Source organism: Anticarsia gemmatalis, chromosome 18 (assembly GCF_050436995.1).
Source record: "Anticarsia gemmatalis isolate Benzon Research Colony breed Stoneville strain chromosome 18, ilAntGemm2 primary, whole genome shotgun sequence".
NCBI lineage: Eukaryota > Metazoa > Arthropoda > Insecta > Lepidoptera > Erebidae > Anticarsia > Anticarsia gemmatalis.
The window spans coordinates 3,230,771-3,252,782 of record NC_134762.1 but is presented as its reverse complement, the minus strand read 5'-3'; the positions used below and the strand labels follow the sequence as shown (position 1 = coordinate 3,252,782).

The 22,012-nt window shown below is 32.8% G+C and overlaps 1 protein-coding gene across 1 annotated transcript in view; it reads left to right on the top strand.

The window, feature by feature from the left end:
* Positions 1 to 1,661: 1,661 nt before the first annotated feature.
* Positions 1,662 to 22,012, top strand: part of FMRFa (FMRFamide related propeptide) — a 36,423-nt gene continuing 16,072 nt past the window's right edge. The window contains exon 1 of the mRNA XM_076125942.1: positions 1,662 to 1,757. The gene's annotated coding sequence lies outside the window, so the exon portion shown is untranslated. The remainder of the gene's footprint in view (positions 1,758 to 22,012) is intronic.

The following is a 22,012-nucleotide window of genomic DNA, read 5'->3' as shown; positions in this document are numbered from 1 at the left end:
TAGAAATGAAAACAAGCTTTTTGTTTATAACAATGATATAGCGTATATCATCTAAAGCTAAATCGCGTATTCAATGGCTCAACAACTCGACCCCAGTGGGCGTCAGACATGGCATTTTTCTCAACAGTCTAGCTGATTCATAGGACACCATATAATATACAATACTAAGATATCTAAATTTATAATACCTGTATTATTTATTTATAATAAATAATTAGGTAAGAGCAATGCAAACTATTCATTAGGTCGAGGAAAAAGTCCTTTCGCATTATAGTATATATGTATGAACTTGTAACAAAATCTTTTCTGTACACAAAAATGCTCGATATTTGGGTACCTCACGAGTTCACTGAAAGAAACCTAATGAACCGTGTACTCATTTGTGATTCTTGAAGCCAACGAGATTTTATAACAAGCTCATGTATACTATAATGCGAAAAAACTTTTTCCCCGACCTAATGTACAGTATTTTCATATGAAAGTTTTGTTATATTAATGTTAATTTATTTATAACGTACTATTCGAATGTTCGAGTCTGAGTTGGATAAATCATTTCACTAGTAGGAAGTTTAATATATTTCGAATACAGGTATTTTCTATCCATTTCAACGAGAGAGCAAACCTACAATGGCCATTTGAATTTATTCTACATTTTACAGTGCTAATTTTGAATCTACCTTGCTATTCTAAAACCCTAATTGTTGAAATAACACAGAAAATTTTACTCCTCTTTTCACATAATGTCATTTCTATGCAAATATGTGTTTCTACGCCTAAAAAAAAATGGTGCTCGGAGTGCGTTCCGTTGAAGTCTTTTGATAGTCGTTCAGTGCACCTTTATTAAAAACTATTCCTGTCACAATCACGCTCTGTGAATTTAAAAGCTTGTATGTAAAGAATAATATGTTTAAAACTATTTAGTAAATCTTTAGTAATTCTTCTGTAAGTGTGTATGTCACTGAACTTCTCTTAAACGACTGGACCGATTTTGATGACTTTTTTTGTGTGTGTTCAAGGGGATCTGAGAATGGTTTAGATTCACAATTTTGTCCGCTGGACAATGTTTTTTAAATTAATTTTTAATTTATTAGACAGGACAACGTCTGTCGAGTCCGCTAGTTAATTATAGGAGGCAAAATTCTACTACTGAAAATAAGTCGTTAAAGTAGGTTTACGGGTCAGTAATATTTACTACGACGGTTTTAGTTATTAATATTCTTTTATTGGATCTATAAGGTGGATATTAATTAAAGCATACAATACTGTAATTATTATACATACAAAATTAACTGGAATGTAAATAATATACATTATACAAGAAACTCTTTATCAATATGTAAACATTTCATTCCGTTAAGCCATTAGAACCATATATATTTTTATACATTTATATTATTTAAATAATACGCAAAACCATAAAACAAGCACATTATTTTGAATTCCTACCTACCCACTGGAAAAAGTAATTAAAAAAATAAAATGTATCTCAAAAAACTAAAAATAATTTTCTAATAACTTGAGTACAGAACTGTACTATTATACCATAACTGAAGAGTTATGTGTGCAACTGTACCCCCTGCCCACGTCCATGGTTTGATCCGTAGCCAAATGACGTCACACCTGCTTCTCTCCACCACATAAAATGCTACGCGTCGCTGCTACGGCCACCAAATCCGTAGAGCGTCCGTACGACGTAGACGCGCTACGCAACGGCCGCGCAAACTTCGTTCGAACTTCGAATTTTAGTGCATTTTCGGGTATGTGTATTTTTATATATTAGTGTATTTTAGTAGTAAAGTGTAAAGTGTATAGAAAGTTTAAAGGTTTTTCGAAATATTTTGAGAACGGCGGAAGGGTAAATTAATTTAACTTATTTAACATTTTTGAATTTTGAATAGGTAAATATGATTTTTGCATTGCTAGAAAAAAATCAGGCCACTTTTTTTATAAAATAAACACTGACCTCCACTTTTAAACAATAGAATATAATTCAGAAAAATAGAAGACTGGTTAATGGTATATAAATGATATATACATAAGATTCCACCGAAACTACTTCAATAATTTTCGTATATTACTTAGGTCAAAAACCGTACTTTTTAATCTCTACAAAATCTAAATAACTCGGAATAGTTACGATTTATTGCCAAAATTCTACCAATAAGACTTAGTAACTAAAATATTAACTACTAATTTATTAATCATCCACAGACCTCTTGTTATTAAGATATAAATAGAAAATCTAAACTACTTCATTTCAAAACAAAATACATCAATAATTACTTTGACGTAGACAATGCAATTAAAATACTATTTTAATAGTCTAGTGATACATGGATAATTGTATCTATAATTATTGTTATTATCTTTATTGGTGAACCATTCCGGAATATTAATAATTCATCTATAATAGTATTTATTTAGGGGACGATTTTCTATTTAAAACCGTTTTGAGATTTAATCGTCGTATATTTTAAGACAAACCGCGCTATATGTGTCTGAATAATACGATTAAATAGTAATAAACTTGAACAATTATTCTAGAATACTTTAAACCTAATTAAGTAATAATAACGGCTTTACATATATTCTAGTTGATTTTAACCAATTGCGTGATGTAAAGAAATATATTGTTGTTAACAAGTTACTTCAGTCACAAGAATCGTTTAATCTTTTAAACGGTTTTGCTACCTATTCACAGAATATCTATTGCGACAATGTGTCGTCGTGGTTCATTTATCTACCCGGTTTCTGAGGCACATTTAACGGTAGTTTTTCTTTTCCATAGTGTTTAAACTCATATAAAAAAACGCTATTGAATATATAAACTACCGCTTAATGTACTCAGAAACCGGGAGTTAATCGAGTCAAGTTATAGATAGGTAACTGTTAGCAAAAGCTGGTTTAATTCTTGTGGTTTGAGGAGTGCGCTTAGCCGTCGGTCTCTTCTTTAAAAATCGACGTAAGTTATTATTGTATTCAGTACTCTCTCTCAAGTATTCTAAAACTGATTAAACAGTATTTCTATAAATATAACGTCTACTGGTTATCGTTTTGGGATGTGAAAAATCTAAATATTGCAATCAACCTTATTTGAATATAAGTAAAAGAAGTCCCTCCCGATCGTACTCGGTAATAGAAATAGGCAAAAAAGTTACATTTAATGTTTTACTTTTGTTATACTTAATACGTATATATCAATATCAAAACCTCGATATAAAAATCTGTTCGAAGGAAATATTCAGCAAACAGTTCGTTATAAATACAGAGCCGACGGCGTAATACAATAAAATTGTTTTTTTCGTATGACTAAGTAACTCAACATAAATCACAAACCATTTCTGTATATCAATTGGTAAAATAAACGTAATTTTGTAAAAAATAACTAAAGTTGCTATTGAAATAAGCACGAATTAATTTGTCGAAGTTGTTCAAGCTTTTCGCATGGCTTAATGTTATTTATTATATTATCTTAATTGACATCAACCGGGGCCGACTTTTTACATGCCCGGAAATAGTCAGTTCAAATACCACTAAACGGCCTGATCGTTGACCGACCGGTGAGCGTAACTAAGTATGAGCGTTAATAAGGTCTGAGCGATTGGTAAAGATTGCAAAGATTTGTTGGTAAAACACAATAAAAGTAAAATAAGTACTTATCCTGGTTTATTTTCTGTTTTTTCAAATAGACACATATTGCAGCAAGCCTTGAATATCTATCGGTGACTTTTCACAACGAACTACGTTTTCGAAGACGGTTATAACTATTTCGAATATTTTATCCACATACGAAGATAACAAAATAATGGATATTTTAGATTTGAATTTGATTTAACGTTAAACGGCTGCAAATTACTAGATCACGGACTTCTTGTTGGAAAAAAGCTTCGGATTCTTGTTATTTTTGAATACTCTTCATTCTAGACTACACAAGCGTGTGGTTTTAAAACAAAGATAATTAATATATTAATAAACATTTTCACCGCGGGTATAAAAGAGACTGAAATCTTACGACATAACGAGTAAATCAAGGATTAGTTCTTCATTAAATTGTGGCACGATTCACGGGAACTCAACGCTAAATAGTTAATAGGCTCTAAGTTAACGAAATTTCAGAACATTGGGATGGAATATCTGATGTTAATTGTGTTAGGCTGGAGGTAATATACGTCTATACAATGCAGTCTTGTGAGAGATGATAAGACAGGTGCAGTTAGAACTACTTTTTGTTTTAACTTTATTTAAACTTAGCTTCTGTCCCGCGACTTTCTTCACGCAAAAAAAATTCCTCGGATTAAAATTAACCGTAACTGCCCCACTGCTGGAAAAGGGTCTCCTTCTAATCGGGAAAGGGGCTAGGCCATGAGTCCACCACGCTGACCAAGTGCGGGGATTATCTTTACTTGCGCAAAAAACTCTTCCGTTACTGAATAAGTGACTGAATGATAGACAATGCACAGCTGAAACTATTGAATGCAAGAAGCAGAAATTTGGTATGTATGGTCCTTGAAGAGTGTAGGGGAGCACTAAGAAAAGATTTTAAAGAAACCGGGAGCAAAAAAATTGCGTGTCACACGGGTTATGAAATATTCGTGCACTAAATGTGTTCAAAATTCGTTTTGTAGTTTTGGCGTGATTGAGTAACGAACATTCATTAATCTATGCAATTTTTACATACGCAATGTTAGTAAGATATGCGCAGCACTAAATTATGTATCAGACTGCAGTGCACAATAATTGTTCCTACACATAATACACGGCCAAATTACATTAATAATTTCGTATGAAGATCACCGTGTTAGTCAGGTCTTAGGTCTTAATGAAACTAGCTTCATCGTTACTGTAGGTTTTGAGGCGTCCATTGCCAGTAGCGCTCACCGGCTGGTAAACGATCTGTGGGTTAAGCAACCCTTGGCGCGGTCACTCCATAGATGGGTGACCGCATAGTGGTATTTGAACTGTGCGTCTCCGTGCTTCGGAGGGTACGTTAAAAGTCGGTCCCGGTTGTTGTCAATTAAGGATAACAGTCGTTGAGCCACGTCAAAGGCCTTCGGGCGGCTTGAACAACTTTGACACTAGGTTGACCACTAACCATACGACAACAAGAAGTTACTGTAGGAACAGTAGTTTGTCTATTAAGCTTTTGATGCCAAGCAGTGGAATAAAGCATAAGGCTGTTTGATTTCAATCGTATAGCCGCGTGTGAATTGTCCAGATATATTTAGCAATAGCTCTATTCCAGAAATAAGCTTAAAACAATAGGCTCTCCCCTATTTAGTACCATTGTTCATGGAGAAATGTGGGCGTATTTCATACATTTACATCAACACCTTTGGGTATAACAGGCGTAGTAGTGTTATATGTGTACCTATGTAAAATTAAAAAAAATACGTCGATTAGAAATATTCTTTAACTTGACGACAATTTTAAAACGATGACGCTGAAAGAAAATTGCGTATTTTTCAAACGTCTCGATTCCGAGAAATTTGAACAAAATCGAGATGGCATTTTACATTTCCGAGAGACATTTAAAGTATCCGCATTATTCCATAAAACAAGGACACTATGTTTGGACCCACGCCAATTTACTTACTATACAATTGAAATAAATTTTCCAAGGTTTTCTAGATATCTTTGACATGAAACTAAGTGATATTAATCTTAATTTCTCGTTTTATTTATGAGTATTACAGACAGACAGCTATTATTCGTCACCTTATTCGTCTAGGATTACTTGAAAGTGTTTCTAAGAAATGTTATTTACTAAAGTGATGTCTTCCAAAATAGTCAGATACTCTCTACTACTCGTAACCGGCGGCCCTGTAATGTATAACAAAATGTATGGATGTGAATAAAGCAAGGAAAGTTTGTAGGGATTGTAGCAACAAGCGTTCTTTGGTATCTGCTAAAGCTTACGGGAATAGGCTTGATTTTATGTATGAAGGTTTAATTTTTATTTCTTATAGTAGTTTATTGAGTTAAAATTGTAAATAAATTTAACCCATTACTGTCCCTCTGCTGGGCAAGGGTCTCCTCCCGTAATGAGGGAGGGGTTAGGCCTTGAGTCCACCACGCTGGCCAAGTGCGGGTTGGGGACTGTGCATGCCCTCAATAAATGTATTAAACAAATTTTTAGGCATGCACGGTTTCCTCACGATGTTTTCCTTCACCGTTGGAGCATGTGATAATTATTTCTAATACACACATAACTTCGAAAAGTCATTGGTGTGTTGCCTCGGGTTCGAACCTGCGACCACTTGCGTGGGAGGTGACAACTTATACCACTCGGCTATCTGTCGATCGTTCAATACAGTCACCTTGCTACTAAAAAGTACAAGTCATGTAATAACATAAAAGTTTTTCAATAAAATATTGTCATCACTTCTTTGGTATTCTATAGGCACATAGATGTAAACTTTAATTTAAAGATAACACTAGTACTGAAATCTGATTTATGAATCTTGAAAATTACTTAACTGGAGTAATTTTTTTTATGAATCATTTGTTAATGTCTTTGAAGTTTATTTGTGCAATATAAAAGAAATGTAAAAGCCAAAAAAATATATTTTTTATTTTGACTGTTCATTTTTACAGCGTTTTAACCCAAATAGAAGATATAGGAAGCGTCTATCAAATATCACGTAGTCATTCTATTTGATTGCGTATCTGACGGAAACGCGTGTATAATAATTATCCAAAAAATCGCAGCGTAAGAAGAGTATGTACAGGTAATAGTAATTTCTAAATTCTATACATTTCACACTTGTTTGTTTGTTTGTTTGAACGCGTTAATCTCAGGAACTACTGGTCCGATTTGAAAAAAATCTTTCAGTGTTAGATAGCACATTTATTGAGGAAGGCTATAGGCTATATATCATCACGCTACGACCAATAGGAGCAGAGTACCAGTAAACAATGTTAGAAAATTATGACCCATTCTCTCTTATATGACGCAAGCGAAGTTACGCAGGTCAGCTAGTATTACATATTCCTCTTTTACAAGTTTTCCGACCCTCGTAATTTGGGCTCCTAGCCTGATCCGTAGGCCGCATAGTCCTATTATGACTATACCAAGTCATCCCGCCGAGATACCAATTTGATGTTCTACACTGATCACCTTCGGACTTCGATTAGTATCATTCCCAAAAAAACGTATAGATATAGTAACCTTTTATTTTCAATTTAAGACCCGTTGTATTATAATGCTATGTGTACAAGTTGCAAATTATTTTTTTGTTCGGTAGCTAAAATGATATCGCTGTGGACCACTAAAGTTTATAGAACAACATTCCTACGACGAACTCAAAGCTCATTATAAAATGGAACTTTTGAACAAACTATTTCAAAATGAGAGACTAAATTTCAGTTCATTAAAATATGTATAGTGACGTATTTTTAGTAAATATATGTACATAAAATCACGCTCTACCCATAGGGGTAGGTAGAGATCAAATAACGCCACTTGGTACGATCCTTACAAACTTCCCTTGCCTCATTCACATAGATCTTGTCAGAAAACTTTAAGCTCTTAAATACTACATTCTTTAACGCTAAAAACTTGGAACAGATTTCAAGAACTTTAATTTCTTTGATGTGAATTGTGACCTTGCTCTTTGAGTTTTCTCTGTCAATTTGCTTGAAAAACACACGGAAAATCCTTTGAGATTGTGATTCATCAGACGGAATAATTTAACAGTTATATGTGGTTGAAAAAGTCTTTCAAAAATCTCGTATTTTTACGTAGAATTATAGACGCAATGGTAATATATACGGTGGTCCGAAAATGTTATTTTATTTTAGAGTTAAAAGTATTATGCTGTTTGTTTACAAAAGTTTATCCATAGATGTCGCTAGCTGTTTAAGACTTCTTTTTGTAAATAACCACAGGCCAGTAAATTACAGTTTTTAGGAGAATTCAAACTGTGAGATATTATTTCAATATATAAAATAAAAAACAGAAAATATAACAACTAACTAACATTTTCAAGTGATAAACGTGAAATAATTTTCTTCTCCCAAATTTTCTTTTGATGATGTTACGAAATTATCCACAGACATAAACACAAATAGTAATATTCAGTGATTTCAGATATTACTGACTTTTATTAGGTACTAACATACCTAATAATATCTACACTCTGTAACCAGGCTACCTTCCAATTAACGCTTGAATAAAATTACGACCAATACGGAACCAAACCCGACCTCTAAACGAGAGATGAACCATAATCTCCCCTATTTATGAACTATATAATATTTTCTTTATTCCTTTACTTATTGACCTCAATAATAAAAGAAAACAGGACCCTATTATTTCAATTTCGAGAGAAATCTAAGGATTATTAGTACCTTTAGTCCCTTCGGTTAAGATTGCTGAAGAAAAAGCCTTTTATCCGACTGTTGGTAAAGAATATTTGATGCAAATGTATTATAAGAAAATATTAAGATTACAAAAGCTACTAAGGAAATTTTATACCACTATCGACAACTAAGTAACAAAGAAACGAAAATTCTTCCATGTAATGGGTCCCGACTGTAATGAGATAACTGTAGTGTCAATAATTAGCCAAATGATCCCGGAAAATCGTTGAAAATCAGAGACATTTATTACTAGTGGACTGCCCCGACATTCTCCGGATATAGTACAATTATATCCCGTTTATTCCAATCCCATAGGATTTTTGATCCCATCGATCCCAAACAAACCTTGTCCCGACAGTAACAAACATTAAATTATAATTATGCAGATTAGTTTGACTGTTCAAAACTTGTGCGCGTACATACATTTCGGTGATTTATATTTATTTATATAGACTTTAGAGAAAGATAAAAGTTATATTATGGACTGAATGATATCCATAATTAAATGGTTTCGACAAGTGACGATGACAATATGTTATTATTTTATGAAATGTGTCCTGTCAGTTTTACGCAAGCAGAGCCACGGAGTTAGCTAGTGTAATATAAGAAAGATTAGGATTACAAAGCAACTTGTGATAAAAGATGAGTTATCCTTTGAAAATCTTGATGGAGAATGACCACCTCAATCTATCATATTATGACCGTCTAGTTTGAATAGCAACAAAAAGAGATCTGGCTATGTCCCATTTATAACTTACAAGTTTGGGATTAGCATGAAAAAAATGTTTTTTAGAAGCGATTGAAAAAATAAATATTAAAATATTTAGTACCAAAATTCAAAATTGTAACTAAATTGAACTTCCAACAAAATGTTATGTGTGTTTTATAAATATACTATATTACTATTACTATATCTGAATTAGTAGCTATGAGAGCATACCTAACATAAACGCGATCTTCTGTGAAATCTGACAAAAATATTGGAAAATACTAAACGGACAATACGCCCGCCATATTTTTCAATACTGTCGAAGGTCCAGAGTCGGCCTAAGGTCAACTAAGATAAATCTAATCTCCATCATACATCTTATAATCGCATTTCCTCTCGTCAGCAACGACGACACAACCTTAGATCTATTCCTTTACAAATAAATGACAGGCCCACTGACCCTTCATAATTATCTATCATTGAAGATAATTTCATTCGTCGCCACGCCTGTAAACTGTCTGCCATGATTCTGGTGAAACGATTTGATGTATTGAATAGAAATTGTAATTGTTATTCAAATCATTTATTCATTTAGGTCAAATGCTGACACTTATGAACGTCAATGATACAGAGAGTGAATTTACCGCCAGTTCGGAAGGTAGGGCCAATGAGAAGAGCTGGCAAGAAACTCCTGGCCACTCTTTTTAACACTGTTACTAACCCTTGTTGTCCTCCTTACTTCTTCTCTCTCCCGAAGCTCTACTCTGTCGTTTCAGTGGTCTGTATCCACTTCAAGTTATTTTATCAGGCTGATAATGTAGTGGTTTATTCTGTGATGCTGGATCTTATGAGTTGTAAAGACGATTGCCAAAATAAAGTGTGAAATAATGACATGAAATCAATCCTTTATAGGTATTAATATAGAAAATTCTCGAAGATACCGCTGATGTTAAAAAAATAAGCAAATTTTAAGATTTTTTTGTAAATTAAGGATCGATCTTTTATACCTACTCCTTCTTTCAAGATGTCAGATAAATAATAGTAATTTTCAATCAATTTTCAATTTAATTTTTGTTTAAAAAGAAAATTAAAGTCCCATGCAAATCATATTTATTTCAGTGACTCTTTAATAAACAAACGTTCCGTTTGATGACCAAATTACAAAAGCAATTGTCCCAATCGTAATGTTACTTTAAATTACCGTTACACTTCTCCATCAACGCCATGGGCGATTCTCTTCAAAGCTATTTGTGGAAACTTGTGAAACTCAACAAAGATAGGAAATAATAGTCGAATTATACAAGTTTCGGCTCGGATCCTGATTTGATAAAACACAAGATGAAACTGTATTTCCGTTATGAAAACAAGTTTGAGAGTAGAAATCCATACTAATATTATAAATGCGAAAGTAACTCTGTCTGTCTGTCTGTCTGTCTGCTACTCAATCACGTCTAAACTACTGAACCAATTTGCATGAAATTTGTTATGGAGATATTTTGATACCCGAGAAAGGACATAGGCTACTTTTTACCCCGGGAAAATGACGCATTTCCCGGGAAAATTCAGGTGGCAAATTAAGTCGCGAATAATCAATATTATAATGACATTAAAATAACAAAATTCCGTTGTCATGGCAACTGTTTTAATGGCGGATATGCCTTAGCGCGACTTCGTTATATTAGGAGATATTTAAATAATTTTGATATGTTTTTCGTGAAAAAAAGGCATATTAAATATCATCACGCTACGACCAATAGGAGCAGAGTAACAGTAAAAAGTGTGATAAAAACGTGGAAAATTCTGACCCATTCTCTCTTATGTGACGCAAACGAAGTTGCGCGGGTCAGCTAGTATGTCATATTTTATCGCGTCTTGTTACTGTGAACAATGATAACAATGACAAATTTAATTCTATAAAACATTAAGTCCCGTAGTCACAGTATATAAAATTTTTTGTTCCACTGATGAGTAACTTAAGAATATCAGAGTGTCTATAATGGCATATTTTATAATGCGCATAGTTATTTCTCTAAAAAAACATATTCAGTGTTTCAAAATACTATTCTTCGATTTCACTGCGTCGAAATCGGCATATCGGCGTCATAGAAATTAATACAAAGCTAGTACTCCTGACGTACGCTCTCATTTGTCTAGAAAGGTCGTGAAATTACCGTTACTATGCAAAAAATATTGATCGGTAACATAGTCAGCGGTTTCATGACAACTTTCCTAGACATTGCACAGCTGTTTTACAAAACCTGTTTAGAAGAACGTTCCCAAGCATGTCACTGTCACCTGAACTGACTTGTCATCCCTTTACGTTGTTGACTAACCTTCCAACAGGGTAAACACAGGGATGCTTTCGATTACATACTTGTCAGGACCACTAAGAACTTTGAACTTTTAAATCCTTTGGTTTAATCTCTTACGTTTAACGTTTCAAAGATGTTGCATGAACTGTGCATGGAATTACTAAAATTAACTTAAAGTATAGTTAAAATAGGTCCTTATAATACGACAACTTAGTAGAGAGCCCTGGATGCAAGGTTTTTGATGGAGGTACACCCAACTAGAGTTTAAAATATCAGTGACAAATAGACAAACATGCAGCTTATGTTAGTCTGTTTAATACGGCGAATTTATTTTAGAAATACAAAGTGCTATTAGTGATAATCTGGATATATTGTGTATACCAAGGACCTACTAAGTTGTTATGGAATTGAGAGACGAATTTTATAGGTATTGTACATATCAGTGAGGATCCTGGAATACATACTGATAAGTCCGGTACGGATAGATAATAAATAGTTCCCGCATTAAGACTTTACTTCACAATTTGCTAAGTAAGATACAAGGAAATTAGAAACTAAATGACTATTGGTAGACATTGGACAATACCTGACGCAAAAATATGTACATTGTTTTTACTTAGCGTTGTTTAATGAACTTTGAAAAACAACACAAAAAAATTAAAAAGTTTCTAAATGCATATATTTTTTAGACAATGTCTACAATTATTTAATTACTAAATGGTAATCGTTTTATATTGTCGCGGAATCTTTTGTCAGTCTGTCTGTCCAGAAAGTTAAGTGTTTTAATTGTTTTATTGCGACGATTAATTAAGTTAACAAACCATTATGTGATTAAGGGTCTGCTTTGCGACTTATGGACAAGGTCCGGATAGTAGACGCCAATGTAGGATTTTGAAATGTACGAATAGGAAGGTAAAACTCTCCTTAAATATATTTTTCAAACGCAGGTACAGTGTAAATACGTAACGCAAAAAAATGCTATGAAAAATATCTACGGTACGTTCTAGTTCATATAGTATCTTTTCTATTTTTTAATAATTAATTTCATAGTAGTTCCGATGCGTATTTTGAGCTCATTTTTGAAAGTATCTTCTGATCTGACGAAAATATCACAATGTTAATTTTATTTAAGGCAAACTAAAACCAGAAGAAATATTTATTTACATAGAAATCGGACTAAAAGAAACCCAAAATTTCCTCTGAGAATATTTATTACGTAATAGTAATATAATAATAAAATATTTCGCAGTACACTTAATTAGAGCAACACAAGATTTTGAGGGTTTTCATCTTATCCTTTGAGATTTTTTCTATCAAGAAAGAACAATGAGGCTTCATTATACCGTCTAATTGTCTTTGTTCTCGTTATATTATTATCTTTATAACATTTCTTTAGTAACGGAAACTTTTTGATTGATATTACCTCTTTGATTTGAAAGAATTGCAAAAGACCATTTTTTTGGAAAATACAAATTGTATTTATTTTCTTAGTCTGCTCAAACTGCGTTCACTTGACAGTATACCAGATTTTCATTTAGTTATCCAATTATTATTGAAATACAGGTATTTAGAAGTATACAAGCCATATTTTAAAATCATCAATCTCGCAATTTGCAAATTGTTACCACTTACGGTATTGTCATAAAGTAACCTTATAATAGTATCAGCTTTTCTTGCAACAAATCTTTTAATAAAACAACCCGCTAAGGAAGTGACAATTAATTATAACACACTCGTTACTTGTAAAAGTCAGAGGTGCGGGTTTGAACTCGATCCTTCGGCGTGGGAGGTTAAAGGTTACGACTATCACTGCTTTTATAATTAAACAACAGCACTTTAGATCAAATTAGAAAAAGCTTGAGATTTGATGACTATAGCGCAAGCCATACAATTCGCGTATAAGCGCCCTTAACGTATTCTGTGAGAACAGTAGCGCGATTCTCTACTATTTACTATCGACTATCGATAGATAGATAATTTTTGCATGAAAACCAGATCATCGCTTCTACTGGGTGCCGTATGAACTATTTATTATTTCTTCAGTACATTTTGTATGTCAAATTCTCGATACTCGTTAGTACCGAGTGTTCGTCAACTACGAGTAGGTACATATATTATGAAGTATTTTTTAAATCAGTGTCCGAACTTTGTTATCCAACGATCAAGGATTGTTTTTGTAAGAAAGCTTAGATTTGTGAAGTTTTTGTATGAGATGATTCCCGACATAACTAAGTGTATCTAAAAGTCTTTCACCATTTTAAATGCACATTTTCTCAGTCGGTCGTTTCCAATGTATTATGAATACGACAAATAAAAAAAAGTTAACCCGTTTGTATCTCGGATAAACAGTTAGCAGAAATAAAGTTGGGAAAAAAGGACGTAGTGGGTTAAAGTAAAAGCAAAGAAGCAAAATGTTTCAAGCGTTGATGACAAAGATAAAACTAGGAGTTGAATACTTTATGTAAATCTACAACAAGTTTTTCAATCTCCAAGTAATATCAGCTGTTGACTCGTTTGAAAGAGGAAATTAAAATGAATATGTGTTGTAAAGTTCAGATGTTTTTATTTAACAGTGAAAGTAAACTAGTTATAGATGATGGTCTACGCGTTATTGAGATCTTAGAAATAATGAGTTTTTGTCTCTCCGTTAGTAAATATAAAAATCCTAGCTTTAATTGCCTTTTCATGTTATAGCGCTGACTAGCATTGTTTTTAGATTCGACTCTCATACAGAGCAAACATACATTAAATTTGATACTTTTGAAACATATTTCGCATCAATTTCAAAATGACCGTTTAAGTAAACTATCTACTGTCGATTAGAAGGTACGCTTAAAGGCTAGCCTTTGCCTAGCAGCGAAACACTCATACAGAATAGTTTAAAAGATACGGCATGTGTAACACCAAGGATTCAAGGTTATGAATGTATAATAGAATACGGGAATTAACGCGAACACAGCGGCGCAGGTTGCACTCGCCGTGGTCGCAGGCTGACTGCGCCGAAACGTTAGGCATTTTAAGGTAAAATGCGTGTTCGCGTTAATTCCCGTATTCTATTATACATTAATCATGCAACGCGAGAGTTTAAAAGTTATAAAGGTTATAAATGTTCTTCTCTTGGTCAGTCTGGGAACAAATAACTACACAGCATCGAGAATCTCGCATTCGGTAGAATATTTAAATTTAAATTTATTGAGACTAGACGTAGACTAGTAGTCTGTAAGCACTATTCATAAATCTAAGTAAAGGCATAATAATAATAAATGAGGTAAATATATTCTTTAAAGGTCAAACTCTTTGTAAAGTCTGAACAACCCTTAAGAATGTAGTTATTCTTTAATCTGTTTATAAGGGTCGCTTTATAATAATCACATTCGTTTGAAAGTTGCTCACAACTTTTGATAGATGGCTCTGTAAGCGTATTCGGAGAGGTCGCGAGTTACAAGTTTAGCACAATACATCATAAATATGTTCTATATACGTATGTATGTGTACAAGTTATTATGTTGCTTTGATAGGGTAAAAGAGGCTTTTATGGATCGATTTTTAATGTTGGTAGAGTGGTACAAGAGCGTTTGCCTCCAACGAAAATCATGGGGTTTAAAACCGTTTTTAGAAATTACAATTATTTCATTTGTGAAAAATTCCTAAGGCGTTCTGCATTAATGGGAAAATATAGTGATAACGCTGTAAAAGCTATAATTAAGATTTCATAGTACAATTACAAACTAATACTAAATTAAATTAATGTAGCATTCCTGTAAATTGAACTACATACTCCGCAATAAAATGTTAAAACGATTTAATTTTAGAAATTATATTTATGCCCTTTACAAAATTAAACAAATGCTTGGCTTAACTTTGCTAGAATATTATTATCTTATACGACACTTAGAACATACAAGATTTAATTGTTAAGCCTAGTCTGCTACGAAGTTCTCAATTCGCACTTAGCCAAAGTTCTCTCGCCCAAACCACAGTTGCCGCATGGCGTCATCATTAAAACGATTTTTTTCTCATTTTGAAACATTCTTCAACATTGCTGCAACTCAATTCTTCTTAGAATATGTTCAAAGCGGTATATTTCTCATACATTAACGAAATCTCTTTATCATAATAATTAATCCAACCCCGTATCGGCTTGCACGTAATCACTTTAAGCCGATTTCACTTTCGCTTACAGAAAAGAGGTTTTGAAAACACATGCTTTCAAAGTCATTTTATGGTTAAGGAAAATCTTGAACGTATTATAAAAGACGCTAAAACAAAATAAGCACAGCGTTTTTAATTAATGTTCAATAGATAACTGAAAATATAAGAAAGGTTTTTTGGTCTTTATGACTTCATGAGTAAAAAGACGATTTTTCTGTACGTAGATATTATTTAGGTACTATTTGATCTATGATATCATGCTTATTTTTACTAAAGGATAATGATATCGACATTAGGTCTTTAGAAATTGCAAATTAGAATTTAACCTGACTCATATGAAAATCTTTATCTATATGAATATTCTTTTATAACGTAAAGGAACAGTTACGGTTTAAAAAAATGTAGATACCGTTCTGTCAAGTCAAATCCGTCAAAGTATACCAAAATAGTTACATGCATTCTATATACCCATGTGGACAAATGATGCCGTCTGGGCTTCTCATAATTAAACTACGTTGCCGACATGCACGGTCGCTAACTTGTTCAAATTAGTTTCGTGGTTCGCTCGATTCGCTCCAATAAATATTGAATCTATATGCTTTGCTTTTCCTAGAACCTGTATCAAATATCTGCGACACTTGTGGGAGTTTAAACTAGATATAAATTATTAATTTGCATCTTTCTGAAAGTCTTAATAAAGCCGAGAGCTGATCGGCTTCCCAAATTATGTTTCACTGGCAACTGTTTTTATGATTTACCAATTAGGTATTTAAATGACGTGCTGAATAAATGTTTGTGTATTTGAAATCAGCAAGCCGTTGCGAGAAATAAAAGGAATAAGAACAAGAGATATAGGACAAGCCCGTGCTTAATATCAGATGCCATGGTACATCAAATCAATTCATGGTACATAAAATGACATTACGTTTTAGTTCTACTCTACGATGAACTGCATTACTAATTAGGTACTTTTCTGCTAATAAGTCGATAGTCGGAGTATTTTTTTAACATAAAGCAATCAGGAACTTTCATTACAATAGTTCAATTCTCGTTCAAATCTCAATCTATTGGATTCGAGAATTCCATACTAAATTAGATCCTTTGACGTTCGCTAGAGGCACTGTTAGAATGTCCGTTCAAAAAACGACGACTGCTATTACAGTATTTGGACCTCTTAACCACTTTTGTGTAATTCCAACGACTTTAAGGGAGGTGTGATAAACCTTATGATCATACTATGTTTAAAGTGGCCTTCACGTACCGATTTTGATGAAAGTTGAATAGCAAATCTAGATGTCTCTTTCCAAATACGCCTTCCCGTTAGTTCTCAAATAACGAAACAAATTATATTTATGTAAATAAATAAGTACATACAAATTATATTAATGGAAATAAAAAACAGATTTTTCAAGTCTTTTCGTAATCGGTCTACATAATGTGAATGTTTTCAATATTTTTTATTTCGCTACTCAAAATTCATGCTCTGAAGTAGATAGATTGTCTTTAAATTAAAGTATGTATATCAGTTTTCAAGGAGAAGCACCAAAATTGAACACGTATTAGTTAAATATCAATTCTAGTAACAAAAAATCTCATCTAGATAATACCGTTCTATATTATATCAAAATACCTATTTATAAAACGGTTATTTCTTTAACGTGAGAGCTTAACTTTGCATTACCTTGAAAGCCTATTATCTAAGTACGTGTAGATTTTTATCAAGTATATGTTCTTAAGAATACTGATAGCTGAATGGTATAAACATTCGGCTCCCACGCAAGTTTAGGGCTGAAAAGTAACATAGCGATGACTATTCGAAGTTAAGTGTGTATTAGAAATAATCAGAATTATTCTAACGGTAAAGGATAACATTTAAACCTTGCATGCTTAAGATTTCTATTGAACAGAGAGGTCCCTATTAGAATCGGCTATCGATAATCAGTTAGCTTTCGATAAATTTGTTAGAAAAACTGATCAGCGCCTCTATCGGGTGTAGTAGAAACTAATTTTAAAGTATATTTTAAAAGTCAAATTCTCTATACTCGAAAGTACAGACTGTAAAAAATCGCGCTACTACTCTTTAAACAAAATCTTCAATTTTATCTATGTAGTAAGCGGTTATAGAATATTGTTTATAGAAACAAAACTATCCATGTGTTTCAAATATGTAATCATTGAGATATGACTACACGTAGCAATTTTGTGAGCAATCTTCAATACTGCAGCTTCATGGTTCGCTACCCTTATTCAATGGAGTTCATTTTCACTACTGAAATTCTGCTTTAAACTCGTTTCAACTGGTTTCGATGAGTGAAAGGAAAATACAGAACAAATATTTTTCATCGCTAAAAAAACTAGGAAACACATTTCTTGTGGATACAAAAAAGTGTAACACTTATTTCCAAAAATCTCTTATCTTTTAAAATGACTTCTTATCGTGTCTTATACTGGCTAAAATATGCATCGCTTCATACAAACAACGGGCATAAAGTACAAATATTTGTTGCATGTGGGAACCGAACCCACGACCACCCGACGTACTAGTAATGGCTTGGCGACCACATTAACCACAGCGCCACTATACTTTCAGTAATGACAATATGTGATCTATTACTCTTGTACTAAATAGTCTTAAGATTGAAGACGGCCATAATAACTTTGTCTATTTCAATTACGTTGCGTTACATCAAATACGTGTCTGTCATAGTTATGAATGATTCAGTTTACCTCACTACCGGTAGATTGGTTAATTTCAGACAGCATCCGTATCATACTAATTGGCTTATATCGTAAACTTGAAATGATATGAAGCTATAAATTTTGTGAATAATACGTGTGGAAATAGAATACAAGAAAGGGGTTTTATTAATATTTTATGTCAATCTCAAAATCGATTTTTTTAATAATGTTGGAAATCTACTACTTTTTAAACATTTTTGTCCAACAAGAAATAAAAATAAGCCTCTATAATAAATAAAGGAAGTTGAGCCCTGTAGCGCGGTTCTTTACAATTTTAACCATCGAGTATCGAGAGTTTGTCATTTAAAATGTCCTGCAAATATAGTTTCAATCACGTCCGCTAGAAGCGCTGATCAGATTTTAATAATACAAAAATCTTCGATAGCTAGCCGGTCGATACTCGATAGTGGTAAAGAGTCAGGCTAATGGAATTCAGTGATTCGTAGTAACAGACAACTATCAGATCGATTTTCGTCTTGTATTACAGAAAGTCTAACCAATAATGGTAGATTCAGCACATAAGTCAATCGAAAGCTATGAACATTTAGTCACGTAACGAAGTTTGAACAATATCTACGTGATTCAGATCAAATAAATGATAACAATTTATGAGAGGTCCTCTCTAGCCTGCAGTGCATTACTAGCCATTAGGTTAAACATAGTACGACTGAAACGGAAAAGTTTGTATGGAAACGTGTTTGTTACTCAAACTGAAACAATTGAATGTATTTGAATTTCCAAGGTTTTCGTACTTCGAAACGTCTTTCTAAGTAAGTAAGCTTGAGTAAGAAGCTTGATAGTGAAGATTTATATTAGTGTGTGATAAAAATAAATAAATAACAAATAGTTGACCAGCGCGGCACTACATGCGTTCATAGTTCTATATTTTATAGACCTGTTTAAAAAAAACGGTTCGTCAGTTTAGTCGTGACAGCGAAACAGACTGACTTTTCACATTGATCGAATGAGTAAGGACGACTAATATCCATGAAAGTTTCAAAGGCTGTTTGTCTAACCTTTCGATACGTTATTGTTAGTGTAGATTTAAACCAACTTCAATTTAAAAATCCTTGAAACTACGTATTTACGTTCATCGCAAACACCAGATTTTATGGTGAATCTTGAGGAAATCATAAAGAACAACTTGATAATATTTCACGACTATAATAAAACTAAGAGATTAATAACACATAAATATATTGTGAGAACGACGTATAAAACATGAATTATTCGCATTGGTACGATAAACATTACGGTCGGATGTACTGTACATGTGACGTCATGGCATTGTTTTCTACATTGTACAATTGTATTCGTACCTAAAACCCCATTAATCCTATGAATTTTGACAGTAACAAATTGATATGTATTATTCCCATACCAAAAAAAAATGATAAGATGAATTCGTGAAAAAATATTTATAAAAGATCTGCTGAAGCGCGTTTTATTGTTTATTTCATGTTTGTTGTACCTCAAAATTATTTATCTGGTTCAGTAGTCACTAAACTCGTAACAGGGTTGTGGAGGCCAGATAGGCAGTCACTCTATGTACAATACTGATATTCAGCTGCACCTGGTGAGACTGGAAGCCGCCTCCAACATAGTTTGGAAGAACAGCTTGGCTCAAAAAACAATTGACAGTTTACTTTTTCATATAGGTAGGTACTTTGGCCTATACCTGCAACAGGCGTGATATTATGTACGTAAGTAGTCAATTGAATTAGCAGAGTAGAATTAACGAACATTTTAGGCAATTTTCGTGCCTACTCTATCACTCTCTAAAGTAGTCGCAAAGAAATATAAAGGAGTGTTACTTTATACCCGTGTACCTTATATTTAGTTTATATTTTATCTTGACATTGCTTGGTTACAATGACATAATTTCAATAACAATTCTTAATATCTAGAAAATCACGTACTGTACAGCCGTCTGGGTGTCTTGAAATAATGAAAAACTATTTTTATTGAACATGATTTTGTTAACACGATTCTTAGAATTCAAGTAAATACATATCGATACCGGAAATTTCAATTGTCGTAAAGGACAAAACACGAGTTTTCAGTAGAGGCAAAAAACGAAAAAAAAAAAAGTTTTTGTGTAATATCTTTGTCAAACAAAATAGTATAATTATGATGTCAAAAGACACTCTGACTAATTTTTCATGTTCTATCCTTATAATTTAACTAAATAAATCAAACTTAATTATTTACGAAAATGAGAGTCCTTTACAGCCCACAAAAATCGAACTGAAGTACTTTACAGCCACGAAAAATTGGATATGATAAAGTTGGATGTGTCGTAAAGGAGTAATCTTGATCATCAATGGGTAGTGCAAGTAATAAAATTAAAGACCAAGGGGGTAAAAGGAATAAAAAACCTGAAGATCTAACTAATTAACACCTACAATAGGTAGTAAATGTATATTAAATAAAAGATTTTCGATTGGTTTGTATTTATTAATCAAAATATTTAGTACAAAAGTGACAAAAAATGTTATTTTAACAGAAACTCAAAATTTAAACAAAATGTGATGCTTTTTATTTATTTAAATCGTAAACAATCATTGCTGCAATGCTGAAAAATAACTTTTTTTTTTTTACAAAGATTTAAGCATTGCCATACAACGTGGCAATGCTGCGAGCATTCTGGGAACGTTCCCGATAGACAGCGATGTGGAGGAGTATTACGACGCGTCGCGCGCTTCCCTTCTTTTATATTCTTTACTAGCTGACCCGCGCAACTTCGCTTGCGTCACATAAGAGAGAATGGGTCAAAATTTTCCCCGTTTTTGTAACATTTTTTATTGCTACTCTGCTCTTTTTGGACATAGCGTGATGATATATAGCCTATAGCCTTCCTCGATAAACGGACTATCTAACACCGAAAGAATTTTTCCAATCGGACCAGTAGTTCCTGAGATTAGCGCGTTCAAACAAACAAACAAACAAACAATCAATCAAACAAACAAACTCTTCAGCTTTATTATATTAGTATAGATTTTTTTATGTATTTATTTGTTTTTTTTTCGTCAATGTGTATATATAGTTTTAATTTTAATAATCTAATGTAAATATTTAGTTATATAAGTTCTGTACTGTAAAATAATCTTATTTATTAGTAATAAACTAGTGTCCATTTTTAGAACAATCAGTATTTTAAGTAATCTATAGACTAGTCAATAATTTATTAATGACTCGATAAAATTAAAATTGTTTTAAAAACAGTTTTAAACTTTAAATAAAATATAATTACGAAAATGATTATTAACTTTTCTTACACCAGAGGCCTTTACGACCTCATAAATAATTAAAACATGACTTTACGCCCTGTATTGAAAATTAGTCTTACGATACATCCCAAATAGTTAAAAAAAAAGAGCTAGAGCTGTTGAAAATCCAGGTCGTAAGGGACTTTTTTTTAAAGATAGGATTATGTTAAATATACCAATCGATAGAGCTCGCAACGCTGATTCCGAATATATATGTTACTGTAAAAGCCCGAACTGTGGTAAATCCTAAGATTTTCCGGTAAAACCTAAGATTAACCAACTCTCAATGGTAAAAGTCCGAACGTTCTTTTATTTCGAACTTTTACCACCATTTAATTGGCAAATCTTAGGATTTACATAATGACACGGTAAAAGTCGATAAAGTCATATTATAATGTGTTTGAGCCGTAATATAATGATATTGCTAGGGATATAATTATATGCTGTAACATAGTTATAATGAGATTTTG